This window comes from Meriones unguiculatus, chromosome 3, assembly GCF_030254825.1.
Source record: "Meriones unguiculatus strain TT.TT164.6M chromosome 3, Bangor_MerUng_6.1, whole genome shotgun sequence".
Taxonomy (NCBI): domain Eukaryota; kingdom Metazoa; phylum Chordata; class Mammalia; order Rodentia; family Muridae; genus Meriones; species Meriones unguiculatus.
In genome coordinates, this window is record NC_083351.1 from 60624561 (window position 1) to 60638580 (window position 14020).

General features: G+C 41.3%; 1 protein-coding gene and 2 non-coding genes across 3 annotated transcripts in view; all 3 read left to right on the forward strand.

The window, feature by feature from the left end:
• The window catches only part of Znf746 (zinc finger protein 746), a 249107-nt gene that overhangs the window by 36276 nt on the left and 198811 nt on the right, over positions 1 to 14020 (forward strand). The gene's annotated exons all lie outside the window — the stretch shown is intronic.
• Trnac-gca (transfer RNA cysteine (anticodon GCA)) lies at positions 8318 to 8389 on the forward strand. The gene has a single exon. It is a non-coding gene; the product is annotated as a tRNA-Cys (tRNA).
• Trnac-gca (transfer RNA cysteine (anticodon GCA)) lies at positions 12350 to 12421 on the forward strand. The gene has a single exon. It is a non-coding gene; the product is annotated as a tRNA-Cys (tRNA).

Here is a 14020-nt window from a genome sequence, read left to right on the forward strand (position 1 = left end):
AGGGCTTGTTGGTATAAGCTTTTCCATTATCAGTCTTAATTTGGTGTGGCATGCCAAGAACAGAAAATACAGCCAGACAATGATCTATAATATGGCATACAGTTCTCTAGAATGCAAGGTAGCAAAAATAAATCTTGTACAGGTATTAATTGTTACATGAATAAATTTTAATTTTTTAAATTTTATAAAATGATTCACATCTATTTGCTATAGCTGACCTGGGGTCAGCTCTCAGGGGTTAACCCCAATATGAGGTACTGGATAGAAAACATCACAATTGTTATAATTTTTAAACATTTTTTTTGGCTTGTTTTTTGGTAAGGCTGTAAGTTAAAAGTAAGGAGTGACTATTAAGATGATGTAATTTATGAGCCAATTGAGCTTTTTGTATAGGTGTTTCTTGAGCTAAGGTTATTAAGGCTTTATCAATAGTCTGGTTACATAAAGCAAGAGGTCCAGGATGACCAGAATGGGCTCTAACATGAATAATAGCAAAAGGATTATGATGAGCCTGAATAAGTCCTTGAATCTGAGCAAACATTTGACTAGCCCAAGTGGTAGAAAGAATGTGGCTTGCTGTTTTAGCTTAGGAATAGCTTGAGCAATATAAGCACTATCAGTAACCAAATTAAAAGGCTCAGAAAAATGTTGTAAAACTGCATGGATAGCCATCAAATTTGCAAGTTGAGCAGATAACCCTGGAACTTGAAAAATAACTTTTTGTCTATTAACAGTATAGCCAGCTTTTTCTTTAGCATTACCATCAGAAAAAACAGAACAAACATTTTATTTTTTTTAAGAATGTTGTTTATTTATTTATAATTTTATTTTTTTCTTATCAGTTACATTTTATTAACTCTGTATCCCAGCCGTGTCCCGATCCCTCATTCCCTCCCAGTCCCTCCCTAACCTCCCTCATCTCCACCATGCCCCTTTCCAAGTCCACTGATGGGGGGACTTCCTCCCCATTCATCTGATCCTGTTTTATCAGGTATCTTCAGGACTGGCTGCAAAGCCCTCCTCTGTGGCCTAACAGGATTGCTCCTCCCTTGGGAGGTGGGGAGGCCAAAGAGCCAGTCATTGAGTTCCTGTTAGAAATAGTCCTTGTGAAAAAGAAAAGAAAAGAAAAGAAAAGAAATAGTCCTTGTTCCCCTCACTTTGGGAAACTAATTGGTTACTGAACTACCACAGGCTACATCTGAGTGGAGGTTCTATCCATACATGGTCCTTGGTTGAATGTCAGTCTCAGGAAAGACCCTGTGCCCAGATATATTTGGTCCTTGTGGAGCTCCTATCCTTTCCCCATCAGACTAACTCCCCTTCTTTCTTATGATTCCCTGTACTCTGCCAAAGGTTTGGTCATGAGTCTTTGCTTTGGAAACACTGCTAGTTAGAGTCTTTCAGATGCGCTCAGCAGACTCCTGTCATACGTTCAATGCACATCCCATTTGTCTTTCTAAAAGAGGATTGATCATCTTGCCCCATGTCCGCTCAATTGATTATCTTTTTTAGGTGTATAGATTTCATTATGTTTATCATATCTTATAGGTCTATATAAGTGAGTATATACTGTGTTTGTCTTTCTCCTTCTGGGATATTTCACTCAGAATGATCTTTTCTAGATCCCACCATTTGCCTGCAAATTTCATGATTTCCTCCTTTTTGATTGCTGAGTAGTATTTCATTGTGTAAAAACACCACAATTTCTGTACCCATTCCTCCGTTGATGGACATCTGGGTTGTTTCCAGGTTCTGGCTATTACAAATAAAGCTGCTACAAACATGGTTGAGCAAGTATCCCTTTTGTGTACTTGAGCAAACTTTGGGTATATACCTAGCAGTGGTATAGCTGGGTCTTGAGGAAGCACTATTCCTAATTGTCTTAGAAAGTGCCAGATAGCTTTCCACAGTGGTTGTACCAGTTTACATTCCCACCAGCAGTGGAGGAGGGTTCCCCTTTCTCCACAACCTCTCTAGCACGTGTTGTCACTTGAGTTTTTCATCTTGGCCATTCTGATGGGTGTAAGGTGATATCTCAGGGTCGTTTTGATTTGCATTTCCCTGATGGCTAATGACGTTGAGCATTTTTTTAAGTGTTTCTCTGCCATTCGATATTCCTCTGTCGAGAATTCTCTGTTTAGCTCTGTTCCCCATTTTTTAATTTGATTACTTGGTTTGCTGCTTTTCAGCTTCTTTAGTTCTTTGTATATACTGGATATTAGTCCCCTGTCAGATAAAGGGTTAATGAAGAATCTTTCCTAATCTGTAGGCAGTTGTTTTGTTTTGATGATGATGTCCTTTGCTTTACAGAAGCTTTTCAGTTTCATGAGGTCCCATTTATTGATTGTTGCTCTTAGGGCCTGTGCTGTTGGTGTTCTGTTCAGGAAGTTGTCTCCTGTGCCAATGAGTTCTAGGCTGTTCCCCACTTTTTCTTCTAACAGATTTGGAGTATCTGGTTTTATGCTGAGGTCTTTGATACACTTGGACTTTAGTTTTGTGCAGGGTGATAAATATAGATCTATTTTCATTTTTCTGCATGTGGACATCCAGTTGGACCAGCACCATTTGTTGAAGATGCTGTCTTTTTTCCATTGAATGGTTTTGGCTTCTTTGTCAAAAATTGAGTATTCATAGGTGTGTGGGTTTATTTCTGGGTCTTCTGTTCGGTTCCATTGATCCTCCTTTCTGTTTCTATGCCAATACCATGCAGTTTTTATTACTATTGCTCTGTAGTACAACTTGAGATCAGGGATGGAGATACCTCCAGACGATCTGTTGTTGTACAGGATTGTTTTGGAGATTCTGGGGTTTTTGTTTCTCCATATGAAGCTGAGAATCTTTTTTTCAAGGTCTGTAAAGAATTGAGTTGGTATTTTGATGGGAATTGCATTGAATCTGTAGATTGCTTTTGGCAGGATGGCCATTTTCACAATGTTAATCCTACCAATCCATGAGCATGGGAGATCTTTCCATCTTCTGATATCTTCTTCAATTTCTTTCTTCAGAGACTTGGAGTTTTTCTCAAATAAGTCTTTCACTTGCTTGGTTAGTGTCACCCCAAGGTACTTTATGTTATTAGTGGCTACTGTGAAGGGTGTTGTTTCCCTAATTTCTTTCTCAGCCTTTTTGTCTTTGATATACAGTAGGGCTTCTGATTTTTTTGAGTTGATTTTGTATCCTGCCACTTTGCTGAAGGTGTTTATCAGCTGAAGGAGTTCTCTGGCTGAATTTTTGTGGTTGCTTATATATACTATCGTGTCATCTGCGAATAGAGACACTTTGACCTCTTCCTTTCCGATTTGTATCCCCTTGATCTCCTTTAGTTGTCTTATTGCTCTGGCTAGGACTTCAAGTACTATGTTGAAGAGGTATGGCAAGAGTTGGCAGCTTTGTCTTGTCCCTGATTTCAGTGGGATTGCTTTAAGTTTCTCTCCATTGAGTTTGATGTTGGCTATAGGATTGCTGTATATTGCCTTTACTATGTTTAGATATGTGCCTTGTATCCCTGATCTCTCCAAGACTTTAAACATGAATGGGTGTTGGACTTTGTCAAATGCTTTTTCAGCATCTAAGGAGATGATCATGTGGTTTTTCCCCTTCAGTTTGTTTATGTGGTGGATTACATTGATGGATTTCCGTATGTTGAACCACCCTTGCATACCTGGGATGAAGCCTAGTTGGTCGTGGTGGATGATATCTTTGATGTGTTCTTGGATTCAGTTTGCAAGTATTTTATTGAGTATTTTTGCATCAATATAACAAGCATTTTAAAGGTTTATTTTTAACTATGATAGGAAAAACAACATGATGTAAAGTAAAAAATTGAATACTCTTATTGGAAGGGTAATGATTATCTAGTTGTAGCCAAAGAAAGTAAACATTTATCTGAATTAGCATAAAGCCAATTAGTATGAGCTTTACTATATGGTATAATAATCTTGGAAGGCTCAATTCCAAAGTATGCCCTTGTCTAGGTGCATCCCAACACAATGACGTGGGCAATAGCCTCATAATAAGGCAAAATAGCTTCATTGGGACTAGCTGACAAGTGGATCCACAGTAGAGGATTAGATTGCCACAACAATCCAGTAGGAATTGACTGTGTTTGAAATGCAAGTAATAGGAGAGGAGTATCTGTATCCCAATATGTTACAAATTGATTTTCTAAAGCCCTTTCCACTAACAATAATGTACCTCGAGCCTCTGGAGTCAATTCTCGGAGAGGGGGGAGGTAGGAGCTGTATCCCCTTTAAGAATATTAAACAATGGCATGAGTTGTCCAGTAGTTAATTTTAAATATGGCCTGAGCCAATTTATATCTCCCAATAACTTTTGAAACTCATTAAAAGTCTTTAAATTATCTTTTCTAATTTGTACTTTCTGATGTTTAATAGCCAGAGGAAATAGATTAAAACCTAAATAACTATGAGGATCTCTAGTTTGTACCTTTTCTGGAGCAATTTTTAATCCTGTTTGGGACAAAGCCTTAAATAGATCTGTATAGCAAGCTATAACATCTTGAGCTATGGGAGAGGCTAATAAAATATTATCCACATAATGAATGATATAAATAAAAGGCCATTTTTTCCGTACTGAACTAATAGCATTAACTACAAATTGTTGACATAAAGTAGAACTATTTGCCATGCCCTGTAGCATCATACTCCAATGATAACGTTTCATAGGTTTCTTAAAATAATAGCAGGGAGACTAAAAGCAAATCTGTGGCAATCCTCAGGATGTAAAGGAATGGGAAAAAAATAGTCTTTAAATCTAAAATAAGCTTGTGTTTTGAGAAATCCTACTACATGATGGGAGTCTTGGTTGCAATGTTTTCATAATTATTATAATATAAATATTATAATTTCTAAAAATCTTGTAATAATCTAATTGGTTAGATTTTTTAATTATAAATATGGGCATGTTTCATGGTGAGTTAGAGGGAACTATATGCCCTATAATGGTTAATAATGATATAAATATAACCCTGTAAAATCCTGGGCTAATATGGAGCTGCAGTCCTTTTTTTTTTTCTTTAAAAGAGCATAAGCAAACATTTTGCATTGAAGAATCTCCAGCCTTTTTAAATGAAGAGCAACATATTTATAGTTTTTTTTTCTGATATGATACATTGTAATAACTGGAGGTTTTTTTTATAGGCTCAAACAGCATGGCTTGATTTTACTTTGCAAAATTAATAAAATAAATACCAAGGTCTTTTGACCTCCCCCAAGGGGTTGAGAAACTGTTTTAAGTTCCTTGTTAGACTGCCCAATGGTTAATATTTTAAAATACCTGATAAATTTTAAAATATTATATAGAACTTAACTCCGATGGTCCAGGACCAAACTCAGAGGTGCTGATTTAAACTGTCTCATGTCCAAAAATATTAGTATCGTTAGTCCAAGTCTACAGATAAACATACATACACAGATAAACATACACACATACACATACATAAGGAACATAGAAATCCGATATTGCCACCTTAGAGTAACCAGAATACCCAAATACCAGGACTTGACCAGCCCCTAACCGGACATGAGTCCCACAGATTCCAGAAGGAGTGTACCCCCTTATCGGCCCCCTCCTCAGGAACTGGAGTGTCCTCCAGATTCCCTCGACCAAATTGGAAACTCTCCAAGCTTCCCCAGACCTGGGAAGCAAACCGAAACCAGAAACCAAAACACACAGCTGGCAGACAAAAACAAACAAACAAACAAAAAAAACAAAGACAAAGACAAAAAACAACCACAGTACCTGCTTTTTAAACATTTAAATACTTTTTAAAACCTGTTTTTGCAATGTTAAAACAAAGCATCCTCTTTAGGAGTGAAATCATAAAGCATGTTAATAATTTTAAAAGTCAAAACCAAGCTTCAAAATTTACCAGTGCAAACAATCCAATTTTTTAAAACCAACACCAATTTAAAATGAGACTTGTCTTTTCAGTCTAAAAGGAAACAAAATTTATGTTAACTAAAAGGTTTTATAATAACTTTTTAACCCATATCATATAGCAAAGATAACAGAATTATATCATATGGTTGCCTTTTAAACATATGTTTACAGACCTTATAAACATATATATATATATATATTCTAAACAACAGTTTGAATATATCTTTAAAATATATTTAATTACTTTTAATCCATAACCTAGATAAATATTAACTGTTTAAGATGAGCGTATGTTTAAACAGACAAATAAAACTCTTTTTACTGGATTTAGCCGTAATTTTAAGTATGATAGTCAAGAGCGGCCCAATATCAGCACAAAGTATAATATAACCAGTTAAGTTTGCTTTAGTTTGATAGGGAATGATAGCTGTTTTACAGGCTGAATTAACATTCTCAAAAGCCAATTGTTGCGTGAAAGGAAGTCCACTCTGAATGAATACTCCTTTTGTGTTATATTAAGATTATTATATATTACTATTATTATTATTATAAATATTTAATAATTGAACCTGTTATCTTTTTAACTGGATTTTTCTCTCAGAGAACAGTTATATCTTCCTGCAGTGATCCCATGCCACCTACAACCATGGGGGTAGAGGGGAAGGCTCAGGAGGCCAGTCTGAATTTTGAGACTTGGCAGCTTTTCTCTTTGACTCCATTTCATCTTTACTATCTAGCTCCTAAATTATTTTCTGCTCTCAAATTACACAAATCTGTTTGAGCTCCTTTACCAACATTTGAAATAACCTTAGAAGTACCTTTTTTTTTTTTTTTTTGCCAGATTGGCTGCTTTAATTTTTCCAAGCAACTCCTTAGTTTTTCAAAGTAAAGGGATTAGGGAGTTTTATTCTAACACTCTGTGTCTTAAAAACCTATTTAAGGTTGTGTGCTTGATTGCTTTTTGTTTTACTGTTAGACTAAGATCAGAAGGAAGGAGAGGAGGACCTCCCCTATCAGTGGACTTGGGAGGGGCAAGCGAGAAGAAGGGGGAGGGAGGGTGGGGCTGAGAGGGTGGAGGGAGGGGCTTATGGGGGGATACAAAGTGAATAAACTGTAATTAATAAAAAATAAAAAAAGTTAAAATACCATTCAAGTCTTTATCAGTGCTCAGAAAAAAAAATATGCTTTGTAATTTCTGCCTTGAATGGGATGATGTGATGCTATTTAGCAGGAATGAAGAATTATGCAGATAAAAGTGTGAAAGCATTCCTAAATAGATTGGTGTCATGAGAGAGTAAATAAATAAACTGGAAGATGGAAAAAAAACCTACTTAAGGGATCTGATAGATCCCATCTTACTAGTTTCCTGCCCCTGAGGCCCACTGGACTTTACCTTAGTCAGTTGTTTTGCACGCACTCCTGTGGTCCATATAACTTGCCTCAGCTGGTCCTCCATCTCAGGTTCCCTGGGTTTCAGCTCCGTCGGTCACCTGCAAGCAGTGACACCTGAATACCAACTGAGAGAGGGCTGAGAGAGAGAGATAGAGAGAAGGCGACACAGAGAAGGACACCAAGTCTACATGCTGATTCATGTGTCGATTTAATGGACATCAGGTTAACACTTAAGTAGGCAAAAAAGTACAAGCAGTTTCTCACGTAGGAACTTTACTTGGTCAAAACGAAGGAGAGCTCACTCAAGGTTACACAGAGCCTGCTATCTGGTTACTATGGTTGCACAGAGTTTCTCAGGGTCAGAGCAGTCTGCTGTAGGACCACCAAGGTCAGTTTATGAGAAACTGGACTTTGGAAAATAGCCAAAGCCAAGAGGCCGAATTCCACTGCTCAAATGCCATTAACTCCAAATTTGCCATTAATACCAAACAGGCTGTCATACATGGCTCTCTGGGAACCTGTGGTCAGAACTAAGGAGACCAATCAGAGAACCAGCTCTCTGTGGAGGGTGGATGTTTCCCCATGAGCTTCTCTCCCCCTTCCAGAGCGCACTGCTTACTTGCTTCATCCTCAAAAGCAAGACCATACCAGATAGAGAGGGATCTTGATGAAGTGCCAGCTAGGGCTGTGAGGACTTCTGAGTAACAGCCCATTCTGCATTTTGGGAAGGAAGAGAGGGGTATCTGCCATCTCAGGTGGAAGGCAGCTGGCCAGCTCAGGAGCTAACACAGGACAGCAGTGTGAAGTGGGCTCAGGGTCTGCAGGCTGCTCCTCTCCTTTTCCGTGACTGGTGATGCTGTTTGAGGATGGGCTGCAGAGCTGCAGGGCTGAGGAAGCAACTCACCAGTCAGGTCTGGCAGCTTCTGGAGAGTGGGTCTGTGAGAACCTTTAATTTAACTTTATAGTCAGTCATACTGTATCATCACTCAGATGAAAATTATTAACTGTGTACACTGGTACCAATGGGGGTATAGCTCAGGGGTAGAGCATTTGACTGCAGATCAAGAGGTCCCTGGTTCAAATCCGGGTGCCCCCTTTTCATGGGATTTTGGAAATTAATTGACCATAGTCATATTATAGACCCACATTTCACCTTTCTCAGATGGCTTGAGTTTCACCCCACTGAGGGCAAAGCCCTGCCATTACCTACTAGATTCCTCATGTGACTCCTGGCTGTGTGAGGTCATTGAATCTCAAGTTTCAGCATTTTTAGGATGTAGAGTGGGTTCTATAAACCTAGAAAAGCAGGGTTGTATTAGCATGAACTACTAGTGGTCCTCAGAGAATGGAATTCAACACACCGATCCTTTAGGTAACATCAAAGAGCACTAAAGAAAATGGAGTGGGGGATACTGTTATTAAGGCTGGTATTACACCATAGTTGGTGATATCTAATTACTCCATCAGAGCTGATAATGTGGGAACCCAGAGTCTTTGGAGGGGGAAAATGGGAGCTGTAGATCATATGGATTCCATAGATCACAGGATCCCAAACTGCTCATGTCTTCATTTGTAATCAATGGTGGCTAGCGACTGCCATCTGTTCTACAGGCTCAGCATCTGTGTTGTATCACCCATGTGTCCCTATTTTAATTGTTAGTCCTGGAATAAAGTTCTCGCCAAAGACTCTGACTTTCTTGACAGCTCTTGCTACAGATCGGTTTTGAAGGCCAACCAGAGCCTGAGTGAGCTGGAGGTGTGCATTGTACCATGGACAGCTCCTGGCCTACTGTGTGTGTTTTTTTTTAAGTAATTAGTTTATTCACTTTATATCCCAGTTGCAACCTCCATCTTCCTCTCCTTCTGGTCTCACTTTCTCTCCCTCTTCCCCATATTCCTCTTTCCCTGCCCCTCAGAAAAAGGGAGCCCATCTCAGCACATCAAGTCACATCAGGACCAATTGCATCCTCTTCCAGGATGGTGTGGCAAGGCAGCCCTGCCAGGGGAGAGTAATGAAAAAGCATGCAACTAAGTCCTTGTCACAGATGGCCTCTCTGCTCCTTTTAATAGGGGACCCACATGAAGACCAAGCTGCTTATCAGGTACATATATGTAGGGGCCTAGGTTCAGGCCATACATGGACTTTGGTTGGCGCTTCAGTCTTCACAAGCTGCCCTGTGGCCAGGTTGGTTGGCTCTGTTGGTCTTCTTGTGGAGATGCTGTTCTCTGTGGGTCCTTCTGTCCTTCTCCCACCTCTTCCACAAGGCTCCCTGCACTTTGCTCAATGTTTGGCCTTGAGTCTCAGCAACCGTTTCAATCTGTTGCTGGGTGGAGCCTCTCAGAGGACAGCTATCCTAGGCTCCTGTCTGCAAGCCCAGAAGAGTGTCATTATCAGTATCAGGGGTTGGCTTTCTGTATTTACTGAAAACACAGAGGGAACATTCAGAGCCCCTCCTCCACTGTGCTGATGGCTTCAGCTCTTATAGAGAGTGAATGAGATTCCAGAAAACCAAACAGAATCAATTCAGCACAGTGCTGCGGTCATAGTGCCCCATTATCTCGTGTGTATTGCCAGGTCAGTGACAAACTCCAGTGGAGTTTGGGAGGATGTTGGCACTTCCCCAAACTTGAAAGAGAAGTTCCATGTCTCACATGAGCCTTCACTGGGATGTTTTTCTGTAAAAAGAGACAGTGCCTAGAAAGACCCATGGCTGAATCCAGGGATCTTCTGGAATATTCATGTGAAACCATGCAGTGGGTTGATGGTTAGTAGTCACCCAATGTGAACTGTGTGCTTTATATTTCTAATAACAGTGTGATGTTGTCCTATAATTGCTAGGTCACATGGAACAAACACACACACACAATTTCTCTCAAAACTGATTATTACAGTTGTGCTGACTCCATTGTAAAGTAAGCAGTGGTCACTTTCTGTTCTGTCTCTGCAAGGCTTGTGTGAAACTCTTGTTATTTGCTTATGTGTGTGTAAGAATTCACCAGGGAGGCTTGTAAGCCTGGCTTTGTGTAATGCTTTAACTACTTTGCAAAAGTCTTGTATGTGTAAACCATGCAGTGGAAGTATATTTACTAGATAACTTTGAATGCATATTTTACCAAGAAGAAGAATTCTGTGATTGCCCTCATCATCTTAAACAAACCACAAACATTGGACTATGCTCTCCCTGACATCTTCCTTTGTTGTCTGTGTCCACAGACTACATCCTTTGCTATGGTCCACTCTTATGTCCTTGGCATCTGTGTACTCTCTTAGCCTCATTGTGATGTGGAGGAGTCCACATGGGAGATTCCTGGTCCAGCTTCAGTACATTGTATAGGCTGACCTCTGACACTTCAAATGGCCAGTCTTTGTAACTAACCAAATTAGCATCCCTGATGATGCTGATTTGATGGTTTGGGGCAAGCATGGGATTAAAGATTCTCAGATATAGAGATTTCTTTCAAATTTAGGACCAGAAAATAGTAAGGCAGCACAGAAGAGGGTGAAAAGTCACAGAAAAGATTCCCAGTCCAAGAATGTGCAGAAAGACAGAATGGGGTAGGAAGAAGACAATGAGGGTGGGGGATTTGGAGGCAAAAGCACAGGAGGGAAGCAGAACAGGACTCTAGCTCTGGACATTGATTCTCCCACTGAGGTTCACAGATGCTGGGCAGAAACTGCAGTGTGCTGGACCTGGGGGCATTCGTGGTGTCCCATGAGATGTCTACAGTGAAGGATGGTGAGTCCAAGTCTGATAGAGTCCAGAGCGATGGATGTGGGTCAGGTTCTCTGGAAACTTGTAGTTGAGATGTGGCCAAGTACACTACATCCCTGTGAGACAGTGCAGTGACCTGTGATAATGAGGGAGTCTATATAGGTTCAAGGACAAGGGACTTCATGTCAATCAAACTCTTCTCTAAGTCTCTGTCATCTGATGATCACATATTATCAACCACTGTTCTGTGTCATGCTCCAGTGATCATGGTCTCCAGATATCTTTGTCATATATGTAAACTGTGCATTGACTTGGTTATTAAGCATGAGTGTTTTGCCTGTCCGTATCCCTTGTCTTTTTCTTCCACATCTACTGCATGGAAAGGCAGAAAAGAAAAAGCATAACTCCAAATAGGGTGTTTGTCAGAACTGCCCACAAAGTTTGCTAGAGACACAGAAGACCCTGGCTCCCTCCTAGAGAGTCTGACCAAGGACTTCTCAGTGGACAGAGAAGCTTCCCTGCTGTCCACTCCTGCCTCCCATTCACCTACTGTTATACCCAGTTCGAGAGCCTCCAAAAGATCTCCAGGAATCGACTCCATTGCAAAACACATGAGGGTCTTCTTATTGAAAATTACAAGCTGCAGCTTGGGCCTACACAGCACCCACCGCTGAAGCCGTGGGAGCTGAGCGCCCTGCGCCCAGGTTAGTGGGGTGATTTATACATTCTGATCCATCCCAGCATGCCCAAGGCAGGGGCAATTCCTGCCTGGCAAGCATCTATTGGTCAAGGTGCTACATTTTGAATCGATTGGCTATAGGAAGGTTCCCAGAACATTGATGACCAGGGGTCCCTCCCTAGGGGGAGGGCCCAGTTTCCTAGCAACTGTATCTCTAGTGGGTGGGGAAAGAATGCATCGAGGTAGTTCTCCCCTCAGGGAACTTACTACTATACCGTGCCTACTCTACATAGTGTTAACAATCTTATCCTTTGGTCTTATCCTTTGGTCTCTCACTACAAAGGTCAGTGAAGCAGCCAGGGTATTTGCATTCACCAGTGAGGCTTTGTAAGCAACTGGCGCTGCTAGTTGGGCTGAAAGATGTTGAAACAGCACCAGCTGAACCTCCTGAACTGAATGCCCCTGCCTCCCCTTAGGATCTAAGGCAGGAGAATGTCAGCCATTTTGAGGACTTGGCAGTCAGATGTGCAGAGGCAGCTCAGGGCTGGGCCTCACAGGAGGAAGCAGATGATGGCAGAGCACTGGCAAGTGCACATGCCAGAAGTTAACAGGCAGGGAGTGGCCATGCAGGTTCTGAGTTCCCAATGAAACATTAATAACAGGTGGGGGTATAGCTCAGGGGTAGAGCATTTGACTGCAGATCAAGAGGTCCCTGGTTCAAATCCAGGTGCCCCCTTCCAAGGATTTCTTTTAGATGCCAGATAGTAAATTGTCTTCATGTAGTACATGTTTTTCTGGTTCAACAAGAACCAAATAGGACTCCTGTTGCCTACATTGTCACCTGTCCTACATGGTGCCCATTATACACCGATTTCAGTTTACTTGTGTACTGGATTTACTCATGCTTCACCTGTTTGCTATTCTATGAGTTCCATTCTGGACATAGTCACATTCTTCTCTGAATGTGACCCCATGGCTCACTCACTCCAGGAATTAAGGTTAGAGGAAGCTTGGAGCAGAATCAGCATCTGAAAGCCCTGTCTTTCATCTCTCAGGAAGGCTTCCGCTAGCCCTCAGACAGGTGCTCCTCACTTCCAGCTCCTCCTGTGTGTGATTCAGCTCCTGCACCTTCTGAGAACACACTGATTCATGAATTGCCTCCCATTTATACTAAGACTCTGAGGTAACAGGAGAAGGACTCAACTTTCCCTGTTGTCCTCAAAATGGATGACAGGGATAAGATTATTCATAAGCTCCATGAGTGTTTATTGTGTGAATAAATGATGCAGTAAAGTACTGAGGACCCTCCTGATGTCTTTGAGTGCAAATAAAGTGTTCTCTGAACTGTAGCTTTGGGCCATTGAAGAACCAGAACCAGTAGCTTATATCTGGGACACTGAGTGAACTTAAAGGAAACATATTGGATAAGTGTCTTTTCTAGGTGCAAAGCTGATGTGTTTAACACACCCAAACAGAGACAGAGCATTGGAGTAGACTACCTGACGTTCGAGAGGAGAAGGCTGGAGAATAGACTTCAATAGAGAACTCTTCTCAGCTTCAAGATCATGACAGCAAGCATTAAATCATAAACACATCACAAGCCTGAGCGCGGTGCCCAGGTTGAAGAAGTGCTAATGAGATGCCATCTTACCTATCAGTAGGGGTATAGCTTAGGGACAGGGCATTTGCTAGAATCCACGTGCCCCCTTGCTTATATATGATTTTGGTAGTTAACTTTTCACATTCACCCGAAGCAGAGCCTTAGTGAGACTTGTTCTCCATTAGTTGGTGTGGCTCTGCTTCTCCCTGGAACAATGGTTTCCAGCTGGGGTTGTGGGAGAAGGTCTTCTCCACAACCAAATATCACAGCTCTCTGATAAGCATTCAGGAGAGAGAGACCCTCAGCAATGCAGCATACTGTCAGGGCTCTTTTGGCTGGGCTGCCTCTCAGGGCTGCAGAAGTGAGCCAGGAGTCTTGGCTGTGGGGCGTGGCTCAGGCAAGCAGAGTGGCTGCTTTGGCAACAGCAGGTACCCTGGTCCTACAGATGAGCTTGAGCTTCGGAAGCAGTGACCCAAGGGCCATGTTACCTGATTGTGGTGGTCAAGATCAAAGCCTGAGAGACATAAGAGCCTAAACGACAGGAGAGTCTGGGGTTCGGCAATGAATTCCTTCTTTCCCAAGTGCTACAGCCTGATAGAAATAGTCAAGTAGATGGTGTGTGTCTGTATTCCATGTGAACAGGGACTTGATAAACCTTAGGCAGTGGGAGGGGCCCTTGGGGTGAGTGTCTCTCATTGGTTGAGGTAGACATGCTGGTGATGCCCCATTTACATC